Here is a 17,169-nt window from a genome sequence, read left to right as displayed (position 1 = left end):
TACACTTTGCATTGGTTATGATGAGGTATTTTCTCATATTGTTCTTTTTGAAACTATTAGACTAATCATTTCTTTGGCAGCCCAAAGTAGATGGAAGATCTACCAAATGGATGTAAAGTCGGTATTTTTGAATAGTTTATTCAATGAAGAAGTATACATTGAGCAACCATTGGGCTATAAAGTGGAAGACCATGAAGAGAAAGTACTAAAACTAAAGAAGGTATTGTACGGTCTAAAACAGGCACTGAGAGCTTGAAATGTTCAAATTTATCAATATTTTCAAGGCGAGAATTTCATCAAGTGTCCATATAAGCATGAACTCTATAACAAAACTCAAAGTGATGATATTTTAATTATGTGCTTATATGTAGATGACTTGATCTTTACAAGGAATAATCTAATGATGTTGGACGAATTCAAAAGGAATATGAACAAATAATTTGAGATGACGGATATTGATTCATCCATATTCTAGCAAGTTAGATATGAAGAATAGCAAAATACCATAATTGGATTTTGGATGATTCAATCCACTTGGATTGATCAACCGACTTTGGGGGGCAATAAATAGCTTCCCTGAACAAATCCAAAGCCATTGGATTCACTCTCAAGCTTCCAATCTGTAAAACACAGAAATCTGCCATTGAAGCTCAAAGCTTTTGGATTTTCGGAATTTTCACCACATGCCTTAAAGCTCGGATCTTAGTATCCAGGAAAATTCCTTAGGGTATAAGGAGTGTTCTTCAATACTTGGTATGCTTCCAATCATCCTCATGGATTACAACCCAGAAAGTTTCCCAACATAATTGTAATGATGTTGGGCAACTATTTGGATCATTTTGATCAAAATCAAAATTTTCAAAATAATTGATATTTTTGAGTTCTTGAATTGATCAAAACAAATAGTCGGTGTTCTTATTTTGGTACCAATCAAGTATATGGAATATATGGAAGCTATTGGCTAGCTCCTTACACTTTAAAACAACTTTAAAACCAAAAACTCGATTTTTGGCTACAAACTATTTTGAACAAATTGATCATCACTAAAGTCGATTGATATCATAGGGTGATGTTATAAATGTTCTTTGGAGCTTTGTGAAGCTACCTAGACCTTGAATTGAAGAATCTAAGCCTCCATCAAAATTACAAAATCTTCAATTTTGATGTTCTTGAAGACCGGTAGGTCCGATCGAGAAATTCGACATAGGACCGAGAGGTCAAACCAATGCTTTTTTGATAGGACCGAGATGTCTGACCGATGTTTTTCTGCTAGGACCGAGAAGTTCGGCCGATAATTTTTACATCCGACCAAGTGGTCAGAATCAAGACCGAGAACTCCCGAAACTAGGATTGATGGCTTCCACCTAGGACCAAGGAATCTTGACCTCAACCAAGAATTCCCAAACCTATGACCAATAGAGTTAGCCCAAGGCTAACCCATGACTAGTGGTTTTTACACCCCGATCGATAATCCCATCCAAGGACCGAGAGTCCTTAGCATCTCAACCGAGACTTTTTAGCTCGGAGCGATGGGTCCGACCTAGAGTCATGGACCCCGACTGATGAAAATAAACCCAAGACCAAAGACACATGTTAGAATAAAGCCTTCCAGATTGAATTAGCTAATTAACTTAGGAGAATTAGACAATAATTATAAAATCACCAAGTTTTGAATATTTAGTTTAAATAATCAAAAAATGAGAAATTGTTAGATTAAAATATCAAACATAAATGTATAAATAAGAACTAAGTCAGATTAAAGAAAATCGGAAAGAAAGTTGTTCGGTATTTAATCGAGATCGGTTTTATATCAACTTCAATTTTTTTTCATGAAGAAGCGCTTCCGGTTTTATATTTGAGATCGGTAGTTTATGAGATCGATTTCTATAAACACGCGTCCGATAGTTTATGAGGTCGGTTTATATAAGGGCGCTTTGGGTATTTTATAAGTTCGATTTTTTATAAAGAAGCGCTTCCGATTTTATAATTGAGTTCGATAGTTTATGAGATCGGTTTTATATAAGGGGCTTTAGGGATTTTATAAGTTCAGTTTTTTATGAAGAAACGCTTCCGATTTTATAATTGAGATCGGTAGTTTATGAGATCGGTAATTTATGGAGATCGGTAATTTATGAAGATCGGTAATTTATGGAGATCGGTAGTTTATGAGATCGGTAATTTATTAAGATTGGTAGTTTATGAGATCGGTTTCTATAAACACGCGTCCGGTAATTTATGAGATCGATAGTTTATGAGATCGGTAATTTATGAGATCGGTAGTTTATGAGATCGATTTCTATAAACACGTGTCCGATTTTATATTTAACTTCAGTATTTTATCAAGAGGCGCACCTAGTAGTTTATCCAAATCAGTTTTTGAATAAACGTCTCTGGTATTTTATCAATTCGATTTTATACAAGTGTCTCTGGTATTTTTACTACAACGGTTTTACATAAGGCGCTTCCGGTATTTTCTAAGTTCGGCATTTTAGGTAAACGTTTTCCGGTACCTAATCAATCTCAGCTCCCAAATTAAGAATTCGTGATGGCAGTCTGGCAAAGCAGCATATCACCAATTTGGGATGGGTAGTCTAACACTGCAGCAGAGACAGACCTAAAGAAGACTACCACATACCAAGATTATTAAAATCATCTGCAATGAACGTTCCTAGTACAACAAGCTCTATTAATGAATTCTTGGCTTACTATCATAAAGTACAGACAAGATCAAAGAACATCTTCTCTGATGTACTATTCTGGAACTCAGCCAATCAAATTAGGAATGATGTCCTTTGAAGAAAATATGTCCGTTGGTGAAGCAAATTTGTCTGTTGTCGATTGCCTACTTAAGAAGAAAATAGAAGACAATGAAACATACGTTTTTCACAACAACGGTATAACAACAATCGCTCGACAACTTTCATATAGTCTTTAAATACAACTCACCCACGATTTTCTCATCATTCTATCAAGCTCTCAAAGTCCTAAAAGTCTACAAGTTTTATAGAGTGTTAAAAGTTGTATTACATATTGTTCATTCTGTGTGAGTTTTCAGTATTGTAAGGTGACATAATTTGTTTCTGGTCAATAGAGTGTGTGCTAGGAGTTCAGAAACAGGCAGTGTTTAAGTCCTGGTTTTCCAACTGGGTTTGTACAAGTGTTGTATTAAACCAAATCTTCTAGTGAATATCCTTCTCAAGGTTGAGAAGAATGGGTGACGTATGAGCTTTTACTCTGAACATCCATAAACCTCTTGTGTCTTGTGTTTCTTTCCTTCAATCCCATTTACTCGTTACTTCAAGTCTAAACAAACATCTCCGCACTTGAACTTGGTTCAAGAGTTTGTGAAGGCTTGCGTAAAATAGAGACTAAATATTAATTTCTAAAAAAGTTAATATCAAACGAAGTGTATAAGCGTTCAACATAGTCAAACCCCCATCCCTATCGTTGATCCCGATCCTAACAACATCGGTCCTAAAGCATGTTTGGTTCTCATTTTCAAAATCCAAAATTATTTTTGTAATTTTGGAACCACAAACCATTTTCTAAAAATCCCGAAAAATTAGAAAACGATTTCAAAATATTTGTGGGATGTTTGCACACAAAAATATGCTATAAAGGCTTGTTTGGGATTTATGTTTAAACCTTAATGCTTTTAAATGACTGATATTCTTCAAATGTTTTCCTCCCTAAGTTATTATCAGTAACATGTACATGCATTTAAATAATTGTTTTTGCAATTCTTTAAATAATGCACAAATATTATGCATGCTTAGGAATAGGAGAATAATTGGTTAAAATAAAACGTTATACAACCGATTTTCAAAAAACCAAATTTATAAGTAGAGACCATTTTTAAAACAGATAAGGAGGATGAAGCACAAAAGCTATTTCCCGGGTATCACCAAACTACTAACTAAAAGAAACTCTGGTCAATATGTTTGTACACGTACGCCACTTTTATTGATTTTCAAAAATCAATTGGCGACTCTTTTTTCAAATAAATAATCTTCTTTAAATTAATTATTTTTAATTAATTTAAACTAACATATTTCTAAAAAAATCTAATTGTCATTTGATTAAATGCAAATCCCTGAATTATTCAGATTTTAACAAAATTAATTAGTTTCATAATTAATTTCAAAAGCTGTTAGGAATTATCAAAATCTTTTATAAAGAATGTTTTATTTTAAAGATTCTTGACACACAAACCAATGTTGAAATTCTCGAACCTCGAGATTTTCCGTGGAACCAAAACTAAAGAGTCTTTCAGGGGTTACACATTTATTATTTCGTTGATGGGCCGAATAGTAATGAGTATATTAGGGCTATGTCCTCAACCCATATATATATATATATATATATATATATATATATATATATATATATATATATATATATATATATATATATATATATATATATATATATATATATATATATATATATATATATATATATATATATATTATATTTCTCTCATAATAAATGGGACGACAAAATGTAGAGGTCTGTTCTTCTCTAAGAACACTCAGGGGCTGTCGATAGAGGGTTGGAAGACCTAAACCCCACCCTCACAACGTTTAAGTCGTCCACCATAGTAAGGTATAACGACATCAATCTTCGACAAGGTCCAAGATAGTCCACCATTGATAAGGTATTATTCCATACATTACAAGATCTAAGGTTGTCAATCCTTGGTAAGTTACAATTCTATCAAAGGTTTAACGTTATCAACTCTTAGAGCTCAAGGTTTTTATTTGGGTTTTATCAAAAAAAAAAAAAAAAAAAAAAAAAAGTTCTATAAAAAAGATCTATTTGATAAAAAATTAAAATAATCAATATTTTGTGTTTATTAACTAAAGTACCCTTAAATTAACTTTTTTTTTTCTTGTCTCTTCATGCAAGCTCTGTTTCTCTTCCTTTTTCTCTATAAGGCTCTCTTTTTTTCCTCTCTTCTTTTGAAATACTAAACTCTTCTTTAATCAATGTTAAACTTATCCATCTTTAATCTCCTCTACAACTCTTCTACTCTTCTGCTTTAGCATACCTTCATCATGAATGCGTAAATCAAGTAATCCATAGAGACATCAAACACATGCAACATAATTTTCTATTCAAGTTTCAACGCACGTCAAGTGGAAAACGACAAATTCCCTGACGGCAGATAACGGTAAACTCAACCACGAATTTAAAGAAGTTGAAATGAGAATGGTTATTTTGGTTGATCCTGGGTAAGCCCCTAGTTCGTGGTCAACCCATTTAATTAAAAAAATACAAGAGTTTTAGTTAAATTTATTAATATTTTAAAAATAAAAGTTTATATTAAATTAGGCTGAAAAAAAAAATTTCCTAACAACTTTTTGAACAGAAATTATGACATCCAATTTGTTTTACACTTTTTTCTACATGGATTGGGGCAGCTCAATTCCCGGGACCGGTACTAATTGACATCCAGATCAATGACGATATCAACCATGAGAACGGTGATCCCAATTGTTCTAAGATCAAAACCATAATCACTCCTATTATAAAATAATTATTCCATAATCTTATCCCTCTGATCAGCCATGGATCCAACGATTGAGCAGAAGTCAAAAGCCCCAATCGACGGTGAATCTCACTCCGTCCATTCGCAGCCGTCAACAGGCGAACTGTTTTCCAGCGCCAAAGTTGTGGCGGATGCAGCGCAGTCAGCGTACCGGCGGGAAACATTCGACAAGGCGAAAGCGGCCGGAGCCGCTGAAGATATTCTAAGCGCAGCCTCCAAGTACGGTAAATTGGAGGATAAGGGCTATGCTAAGTACGTGGATCAGGCTGAAGGATATCTCCACAAGATACGGGGAGAAGGCGGCCACGTGGAGGTGAAACCGTCAGAGGACGTGAAACCGTCAGAGGACGTGAAACCAGGTGGTGGTGGGTATGGGGATTACATGAAAATGGCGGAAGGGTTGGTGAGCAAGTACCAATCTGAGGAAGAAAACCAATCAAATGACTCGGGAAAGAAAGTGGAGAAGAAGGAGGAGACTTCAGGAGGTGAGTTTGGAAACTACTTTAAAATGGCTGAAGGTTTCTTGAAGAAGTAATCACTGTCCTGATCTTCATCCTAATCCTAATCTTATAATTGTTGTGGTTGTTTGTTATTAAGTTTTTTGTCATGTTTGTTAGTTATTATTGTGCATTTGAATCTCTATATCGAAGAGCAAGTGCTAACTATTTTATGTGTGTGGTCCTGTTTATGATAACTAGCATGTAGTCGGTGCATTTGCACGAACATTTTTAATTCTAAACATATATATAGCATTTTTAATTTTATTTTAAATCGTTTTAAGTTTATGGGCAGGTCAACCCACAATTCGACCCAAATATCCATTTACTCTCACATATATATCCAAATTAACTACAACTCTCGACCCGACAACCGGACACAATAAAAATATATAGATTAGTTAGTTAAAAAGTTGAGCTTATATTGTTAAAATGTCTCGCGTTCATCTACATTAGTGTTGAATTAAAAATATAAAGTCACTGGTAAAAAATCGACCTTTACCGACAGATATTACCGAAAGTTTTATAAAACTCTCCTGAATGATCCCGAGAGGAATAAAACTTTTGTTAATCAAAATAGATTCCGAGAGGCATATAAAACCTTCGGGTTTACTAATTAGTACCGAAAGTTCTACAAAGAACTTTCGGTTTTAACCTTCCCTAAAAAACCAAAATAATTATAAGTGTTGGAAATGGGTAATTGCGAAGGTTATTCAAAAAACCTTCGGTTTTACCTTTCCTGAACTTTATAATTGCGAAGGTTTTTAATAAACTTTCGGTTTTTCCCTTCCCAAAAATAAACCAAAATAATTCTAAGTGTTGAAAATGGGGTAATTGCGAAGGTTATTCAAAAAACCTTCGGTTTTACCTTTCCTGAAATTTATAATTGCGAAAGTTTTCTAATAAACTTTCGATTTTGCCCTTCCCAAAAATAAACCAAAATAATTCTAAGTGTTGGAAATGGGGTAATTACGAAGGTTATTCAAAAAAATTTCGGTTTTACCTTTACTGAATTTTATAATTGCGAAGGTTTTCCAATAAACTTTCGGTTTTGCCCTTTCCAAAAATAAACCAAAATAATTCTAAGTTTGGTGATGATTATTTCCGAAGGTTTATTGGAAAACCTTCGGTTTTGACTATGTTCAAAACCGAAAGTTATACAAAGAACTTTCAGTAATGACCTTTATAAATAGCGAACCCTAGCCCTTCTCTTCTTATTTTTGCCTCTCTCTTTTCCCTCTCTCTCTCTCTCTCTCTCTCTCTCTCTCTCTCTCTCCCTCCTGCCCACGCCATCGCCTCCCTTTCTTCTTCTCTTCTTCCTCTCTTCTCCTTCCGCCCGCATCGACGCCCTCGACGGAACCACATTGTCGCCCATTGTCGCTTTCGCCGCCGCCAATTTCAGGTTAGCTCTAATTTATTTGGTTATGTTAATTATATTTAGATTTGTTATTGATTAGTTTTAGGTTAGCTAGATTTAGGGTATTTTAGATTATTTTTTGTTTGGTAATTATATGTTAGATTTAGATTTGTTATTGTTTAGTTTTATGTTAGATTTAGGTTAGTTTAGATTATATTTTGTTTGTTAAATATATATATGATTTTGTTAGATTTTATTAAATGTATGATATATTTTGGATTTAGGTTATTGTGTTTAATTTAAGTTATATTATATTTGAATTATGGTTATTTGGTTTGATTAATATGAAATGCATTCAAGATGAGTGATTGGAAAAGTCTTCGGAAAACACCAGAGAAACTGTCCCGGCAATTTCAGAATTTGATAGCAGCATCAAAAGCTGCAGAAGCAGCAGAATAGGCGAGAAAAATAGCACTGGAATTGGAGCAAATCCGATTGAGGGACACGGAAAGAGCGGAATTGGTTACTGGACTGAAAGCGAAGAGGATTCAAATGAAGCAAAAATTGGAGAATCTCGAACAACAAGTTGATTTCTTCAAGAGGCAAAATCAACCACCCTCCTCCCCCATCTACTAATTAGTAGATTTTAGTGTTTGATTAATTATGTGTAATCGTTTTCGTTCGACGGATGACATGTTTGGATAATTGGGTACTATTTGACTTTTGTTTTTTTTTTAAGAATTATAATTATGTTTTGGTTTATTAATGTCGTTTATGAATGTTTTTGTATATGTATTTGTTTTCCTTTATTTGAGAATTTCATTTAAAATTTTCGATTAGACCATAGTCAAAACAATGGTGGAAATAGGGTAATTGAGAAGGTTATTTAAAGAACACTCGGTTTTAACTTTCCAAAAAAATGTAATTGCGAAATTTTATTGGAAAACTTTCTCTTTTGAAAAAGGTTAATTGCGAAAGTTTTCTAATAAACTTTCTCTTTTGACCCTTCCTAAAAAATCTGAAATATTTTTAAGTATTGGGAAGGGTTAATTGCGAAAATTTTCTAATAAACTTTCGTTTTTGACCATTCCTTAAAAAAATCAAAAACATTTCTAAGTGTTGGGAATGGGTATTTGCAAAAGTTTATTAGAAAATTTTCGCTTTTGACCTTTCCTTAAAAAATCAGAAAATTTTTTTAAGTGTTGGGAAGGGGTATTTGCGAAAATTTATTAGAAAACTTTTGTTTTTGACCCTTCCTTAAAAAATCAGAAAATTTTTTAAGTGTTGGGAAGGGTATTTGCGAAAGTTTTTTAGAAAACTTTCGCTTTTGACCCCTTCTTTAAAAAAATCAAAACATTTCTAAGTTGTTGGAAGGGGTATTTGCGAAAGTTTATTAGAAAACTTTCAATTTTGACCCTTCCTTAAAAAAATCAAAATTTTTTCTAAATGTTGGGAAGGGGTATTTGCGAAAGTTTATTAGAAAACTTTCGCTTTTGACCCTTCCTTAAAAAATCCTGAAAATTTTATAAGTGTTGGGAAGGGGTATTTGCGAAAGTTTATTATAAAACTTTCACTTTTGACCCTTCCTTAAAAAATCCTGAAAATTTTCTAAGTGTTGGGAATGGATATTTGCGAAAGTTTATTAGAAAACTCAACCCCCATCCCAAACGAACTAGCGTAAGAGAAAATTGTAAGTGAATTGAATTTAAATAAATTACTTATAGCTAGTTTATTTATTATATAAATGAAATTTTTTTCAAATGTGCAGGTTGAGATGGAGGAAGTAAGAAGTAACGAACCAGAAATATCTGACTTTGAGTTAACGGAGAAGGTGTCGGACGTCAGAAGCATGGGGGAGTTTTCGGTATAGGATCAGGCGTCCGACCCACACACTTTCGTGAGGATCTTCAGAGTGGCAACAATTCACAACAATCCACTAATCGATTGTTTGAGGAAAATCAAAGAATGACGATGGAACTAGAGTTTTTGAAAAAAAAGGATGAAGAAAAAACTCAAACGATTAATGAAATACAAGTGGAGAAGGTAGAATTGATTACAAGAATTAATAGGGAAAGTGCAAGACTTGTAAAGGAAAGGTTAGAAATGAATGCAAGAATAGAGAGTTTTGAAATGTTTATGAGGCAATATCAACCACCCCTTCTCCCCCACCAGCTAATTCTAGTATGTTTCGACTGAAAACAAGTTTATGAATTGATTGAATACATTTTAATTTGAATTTAAAACATGTTGTTTGGATGATTGATTTGGTTGAGAATTTTAGAATGATTTGGTCATTTGCTTTATGAATGTCATTTGTTTTATTAATTGATATATTGGTTTGGCTGAACAAGTTTCGATTGAGCACAAAACAATCGGCCTATTTTGTACATTTTGTAGATAAAAACCGAAAGTTTTAAGGAATCTTTTGGTTTTTCTTCAAAACGAAAAACCGAGAGTTATGTGGAAAGCTTTCGGTTTTCTTCAAAGGGAAAACCGAAAATTCTTCATATACCTCTCGAGTTTATTTGAAAAGGAAAAAACAAAAGTTAATTGGAAAACTTTTGGTTTTACTCTATAAGGAAAAACCGAAAGTTAATTGGAAATCTTTCGGTTTTTCTTCAAAGGGAAAAACCGAAAGTTTTATGAAAAAATTTCGGGTTTATTTTAAAGGGAAACCGAAAGTTATTTGGAAAACTTTCGGTTTTGCTTCAGAGGGAAAAACTTTCGGGTTTATTTCAAAGGGAAAACGAAAGTTAATTGGAAAACTTTTGGTTTTACTCTATGAAGAAAACCCAAAAGTTTTTCAATTAACTTTCGGTTTTTCTCTCGGGTATCTAAACCGAAAACTCTACGATATCTCTCGGTGAACGCTCAATTGTTTTTACCAAAAGAGTCAATACCGAGGAATGGCGAAAGTCACCTAAACTTTCGGTATTGAGTCTATACTGAAAGTTATAGGGTCAAAACTGAGAGTTTTTACTCTCGGTTTTGACCCCCTTTTCACCAGTGAGTGTTATTAGCCTAGTTGGTTAAAAGGTTATACTTGTTTTGTTAAGTTGCTAGTTCAAAACATACCTATGGCATTTTTAATTTGATTTTAAACCATTTTAAGTTTATGGACGGGTCAATCCACAATCCAACCCAAGTATTCATTTACTCTCACATATATATCCAAATTAAGCACAACTCTCGACCCGGCAATCCAGACACTTTAAAAATCAAGCATCATTATATATATATATATATATTATGCTATGATAAAATCTTTTTAGTTATTAATTGCGTTCTTTTTAATTTATATTTTATTATTTTAAATTCAATAATCTATTCTGACAGATTAAATTTAGTATTAATTTTGACTTATTAGTATTATAGACAAATATCATATTATATAGTTATTGTTTTAGAAGATTTAGAGTAATAAACATTATAGATAGATATGAAATTTTAAAGAGAGTACAAATTAAAAGTATGAAGTACGGATATAAATAAGAATGTAACCTTATTATAGTAAACATATAGAAAATAATATAGGAGTTTCATTCTAAATAGTAATTTCTTTTTAAAACTTCTCTTCTTAATTCAAATTTCTAATAAAGTGGTATCAAAGCTAGAAGCTTCTACTCAAAAACTTCATCCATACTACGTTGTTGAGGAAGTCTTCGAGGAACAAGATGAAAAACCTAAGTCAATCTCAAATACAGATAATGAAAAAGAAAAGAAAGAGAGACAAGAAATCTCTCTCATCATCTATCAATAGGTAGATAAAGATGCATTTGTTTCAAATGCATCTACAACTAAGGAAGCATTGGATAAGCTTCAAATTTGCAACAAATAAATTGAACAAGTTAAAAATATTTGTCTACAAACTCTTAGAGGTACGTTTGAATTATTGATTATGAAGGAAACATTCACAACTTCTGATTACTTCTCTAGAATATTGGTTGTGGTCAATCAATTAAAAAGAAATTGTGAAGATTTTGGTGAATCAAAGTCATGGAGAAATTTTTTTGTACTTTAGATTCAAGCTTCGATTTTATTGTTACTAAGATCGAAAAGAATAAGAATTTGAGTAGTATAACTATTGAGAAATTTATGTGCTCTCTACAAGTCTATGAGGAAAATCAAAAGAGAAAATAAATAAAAAAGAGGCTTTAGAGCAATTACCAAAATTAAAAATAAAAGAAGATAACTTTAATGGAAGTCAAAGAGGATGGGATAGTGGCCAAGATGGCGGAAAAGGACAATAGTAGGGACAAGGAATAGAATGAAGATATAATCCCAACAACAATGGAGAACGTAGTCCCAACAACAATGGAGAACGAGGTTGATATTCACAAGCTACAAGAAGGTGCAAAAGAGGTAACTCTGGCCAATGTATGAAAAATCTAATGTCAAATGCTACAATTATAACAAGTTTGGTCATTATCCATCTGAGTGTAGATACCGACCAATATAGAAAAAAAAAGGCAAATTTTGTAGGAGAAAAAGACATAAAAGAAGAGTATATATTAGTACATTGGTGAGTATGTTCGTGGAATTAAGTGAGTCAATATGTGGAAATATTTCATTTGGAGATGAGTTAAAGATAACAATAAAAGGAAAATGTAAAATTCTCATACACTTGAAGAATTCAAGTCATCAATTATCTCAAATGTCTACTATGTGCTGAACATGAAGAATAATATTCTTAGTTTGAGAGAATTATTGTAAAATGATTATGACATCCACTCGAAGGAACGTAACATATACATAAAAAATGATAGAAATAATTTAATTACAAATGTGTTTATATCAAAGAATAGAATGTTTCTTATAAACATTCAAAATGATGTAGCACTGTGTCTCAAAACATGTTATAACGAATCATCATAGCCATCATAGCTATATATGGAATCTACGATTCGGGCATCTCAATGTTGGTCGTCTTGAACTTCTAGCACATAAGAAGATAGTGAGAGGCCTTCCTTAAATCTACAATTCGGACCAACTATGTGAAGGATTCCTATTTGGAAAGCAATTCCAAAAGAGTTTTCCATTGGAGTCAACATCAAGATCTACAAAGCCACTTGAACTCGTACACACCAATGTGTGTAGACCAATCTATTTGAGTTCTTTCGGTAAAAATAAATACTTTCTCCTCTTTATAGATGATTTTTCGAGGAAAGGATGTGTGTACTTCTCGAAGGAAAAGTCAGATGTGTTCAATAATTTTAAGAAATTCAAAGCTCTTGTAGAGAAAGAAAGTGGGTTGTCCATTAAAGCCGTAAAATATAATCGTGAAGTAGAGTTCACATCAAATGAACTCAATATGTACTATGACGACCATGGAATTTGTCATCCCTTGACAGTTCCAAGATCCCCTCAACAAAATAGAGTAAACAAATTCCCAAAGAGTTTTGGGATGAAGTTGTGGCTTGCGCATTGTACATAATGTATCGCTCCCCAAAAAGAAGTGTGCAAGAGAAGACACCACAAGAAGTATGGAGTGGAAGAAAGTTTGAGATCTCTCGTCTTTGAGTCTTTGAAAGCATTGTCTATGCTCATGTGTCAGATGAACAAAGAACAAAGTTTGATGATAAAAGAAATAAGTTTGTGTTCATAGGCTATTACTAATGTTCTAAAGACTATAAACTCTATAATCCAAAGAATAAAAAAATTGTAAAAAACATTTTGTGGAGTTTGATAAACAAGATACATGGGATTGGGACATTCAAGAATATGAGTACAACTCTCCTACTTATTTTAATGGAATATGTGAATTATAGAAGAGCTTCAATAGTCTACTCCACATACTTAACCGATACCAGTTTCTCTGAAGCAAGCTCAAGTGAGAGAACACCACAATACAAAAGTATTGAAGAAAATTTATGAGGTAACCGAAAATAAAAATGACATAAATGTATTTTTGTCATTTTGGGGATTATGAATCTCTAATTTATCAAGAAACAGTGAAAACCAGAAATCAGAAAGTGGAAAGTTGTCATGGATGAAGAAATCAAGTCAATTGTGAAGAATGACACATGAGAACATGCTACACTTTCACAGGGACACAAGACAATTTGATTTAAATGGCTGTACAAAACAAAGAGTAATGTTAAAAGAGAGGTGGTGAGATATAAAGAAAGACTCGTAGTAAAAGGCTATAGTCAAAGAAAAGGCATTGGTTATGATGAGGTATTTGCTCATATTATTCTTCTAGAAACTATTACACTAATCATTTATTTGACAGCCCAAAGTAGATGGAAGATCTACCAAATGGATGTGAGGTCAGTATTTTTGAATAGTTTCCTATATAAAGAAGTATACAATGAGCAACTACTGGGCTATAAAGTGGAAGGCCATGAAGAGAAAGTACTAAAGCTAAATAAGGTATTGTACGGTCTAAAACAGTCACCGAGAGCTTAGAATGTTCGAATTTATCAATATTTTTAAGGCAAGAATTTCATCAAGTGTCCATATGAGCATGAACTCTATAATAAAACTCAAAGTGGTGATATTTTAATTATGTGCTTATAGGTAGACGACTTGATGTTTACAAGGAATAATCCAATTATGTTGGACGAATTCAAAAAGAATATCACCAAAGAATTTGAAATGATGGATAATGATTCATCCCTATGTTGGCAAGTTAGATGAAGAACAACTAAAATACCATAATTGGATTTTGGCTGATTCAATCCACTTGGATGGATCAATCGACTCCAGGAGGCAATAAATAGCTTCCTTAAACAAATCTGAAGACAATAGATCCACTCTCAAGCTTCTAATCTGAAAAACACAGAAATTCGCCATTTAAGCTCAAAGCTTCTGGATTTTCTGAATTTTCACCACATTCCTTAAAACTCGGATCTTAGTATCTAGAAAGCTTCCTTAGGGTCTAAGGAGTGCTCTCCAATACTTGTTAAGCTTCCAATCATCCTCATGGATCACAACCCAGAAAGTTTACCAACATAATTGTAATGATGTTGGGAAACTGTTTGAATCATGTTTGATCAAAATCAAAATTTTCAAAAGAAATTTTTGAGTTCTTGAATTGGTCCAAACGAATAGTCGGTGTTCTTATTTTGGTATCAATCAAGTATAGATATTGGCTAGCTCATTACACTTCAATACAACTTTAAAACTAAAAACCCTGATTTTTGGCTACAAACTGTTTTGAACAAATTGATCATCACACAGGTCGATTAATATAATAGAATGATGTTCTAAATGTTCTTGGGATCTTTGTGAAGCTATCCAGGCCCTGAATTGAAGAATCCAAGTCTCCATCAAAATTACAAAATCTGCAATTTTGATGTTCTTGAGGACCGATAGGTATGACCGAGAAATTCGACATAGGACCGAAAGGTCCGACCGAGGTTTTTTAGCTAGGACTGAGAGGTCCGACCAGTGTTCTTCATCGAGGACCGAAAGTTCCAGCCGATGTTCTTCAGCTAGGATCGAGAAGTCCGATCGATGATTTTTACATCTGACCAAGTAGTCAGACCTAGGACCGAGAACTCCTTAAACTATGACCAATGACTTCCACCCATGACCGAGGAATCTCGACCTCGACCGAGAATTCTCAAACTTATGACCAATAGATTTAGCCTAGGGCTAACCTGGGACCGGTGGTTTTTAGACCCCAACCGATAATCCCAGCCAATGATTGAGAGTCCTTAACACCTCGATCGAGACTTCTTAGCTCGGACTGATGGATCCGACCTAGAGTCCTGGACCCCGACCAATGAAAACAAACCCAAGACCTATGACACCGGTCCTAAGGCATGATTGGTTCTCATTTTCAAAATCTAAAATAATTTTTGTTATTATGGTACCACAAACCATTTTCTAAAAATCTTGAAAAATTAGAAAATGATTTCAAAATATTTTTGGGATGTTTGCACAATAAAATATTTTGATAAAGATTTGTTTGGGATTTATGTTTAAACACTAATACCTTTAAATGACTGATATTCTTCAAGTGTTTCCTCCCTAAGTTATTATCAATAACATGTACCAACATTTAAATAATTGTTTTTACAATTTTTTAAATAATGCATAAACCTTATGCATGCTTAGGACTAGAAGAATAATTGGTTAAAATAAAACGTTATACAACCGATTTTCAAATAGCCAAATTTATAAGTAGAGACCGTTTTTAAAACGGGTACGGAGGATGAAACACAAAAGTTCTTTTCCAAGTATCACCAAACTACTAACTAAAAGAAACTCTGGCCAATACGTTTGTACATGTACGCCACTTTTATTGATTTTCAAAAATCAATTGGCGACTATATTTTCAATTAAATGATCTTCTTTAAATTAATTATTTTTAATCAATTTAAACAACAAATTTCTAAAAAAATCAAATTGTCATTTGATTAAACGCAAATTCCTAGATTATTCAGATTTGAACAAAATTAATTATTTTTATAATTAATTTCAAAAACTGTCAGGAATTATCAAAATCTTTTAAAACTAATGTTTTATTTTAAAAATTCCTAACATGCAAACCGAGGTTAAAATTCTCAAACCTCGAGTTTTTCCATGGAACCAAAACTAAAGGGTTTTTTTTAGGGTTACACATTTATTATTTCGTTGATGTGCCGAATAGTAAATGTGTTTATTATGGCTAGGTCCCCAATCCATATATATAGTCTATCTATAATGTTTCGCTCATCAGAGAAAAGGTAGAGGTATGTTCATATCTAAGAACACTCGGGGACTATCGATAGAGGGTTGGAAGACCTAAACCCCACCCACACCATTCATTACCGATCTAAGTCCAGAACTGGGAGATCTAAAATCGAAAAGATCCGAAGAACGACTTAATGAACCGTTTTTTATTTTAGATTCAGGTATATTTTCTACAATTAACGATTATCTCAATTTATCTACATATAATATTAAGATTATAGAACTAAACAATAAAGATTTTAACCGATAATACATAATATCATCAACCCTCAACAACGTTTAAGTCGTCCACCATAGTAAGGTATAACGTCATCAATCCTCGACAAGATCCAAGATAGTCCACCATTGATAAGGTATAATTCCATCAATACACTACAAGATCTATGGTTGTCAATCCTTGGTAAGTTACAATTCTATCAACCTTTGACAAGGTTTAACGTTATCAACTCTTAGAGCTCATTTGAGGAAAGGTATTTTTTTGGGTTTTATAAAAAATAAATCCCATAAAAAATATCTATTTGATAAAAAAAAATTTAATATTTTGTGTTTATTAATTAAAGTACCCTTACATTAACTTTTTTTTCCTTCTCTTCATGCAGGCTCTGTTTCTCTTCTTCTTTTTCCTTCTAAGGTTCTCTTCGTTTAAAATATTAAACTCTTCTTTAATCAATGTTAAACTTATCCATCTTTAATCTTCTCTACCAATCTTCTGCTCTAGCATACCTTCATCATGAATGCGTAAATCATGTTTTCCATAGAGACATCAAAACAAGTAACATAATTCTCTATTAAGTTTCAACGCCTGTCAAGTGGAAAACAAAAAATTTCCCTGACGACAGATAACGGTAAACTCAACCACGAATTTGAGGAAGGTGAAATGAGAATGGTTGTTTTGGTTGGGTTATTTTTGTTGACAATAGGGTCGACCCTAGGTAAGCCCCTAGTTCATGGTCAACCCATTTAATTAAAAAATACAAGAGTTTTAGTTAAATTTATTAATTTTTTAAAAATAAAAGTTTGTATTAATTTAGGCTGAAATTTTTTTTAATTATAAGTTCAAATTTAAAAAAAAAATCTTAACA

This window comes from Impatiens glandulifera, unplaced genomic scaffold, assembly GCF_907164915.1.
Source record: "Impatiens glandulifera unplaced genomic scaffold, dImpGla2.1, whole genome shotgun sequence".
Taxonomy (NCBI): Eukaryota; Viridiplantae; Streptophyta; class Magnoliopsida; order Ericales; family Balsaminaceae; genus Impatiens; species Impatiens glandulifera.
This window is presented reverse-complemented; position numbering follows the sequence as displayed.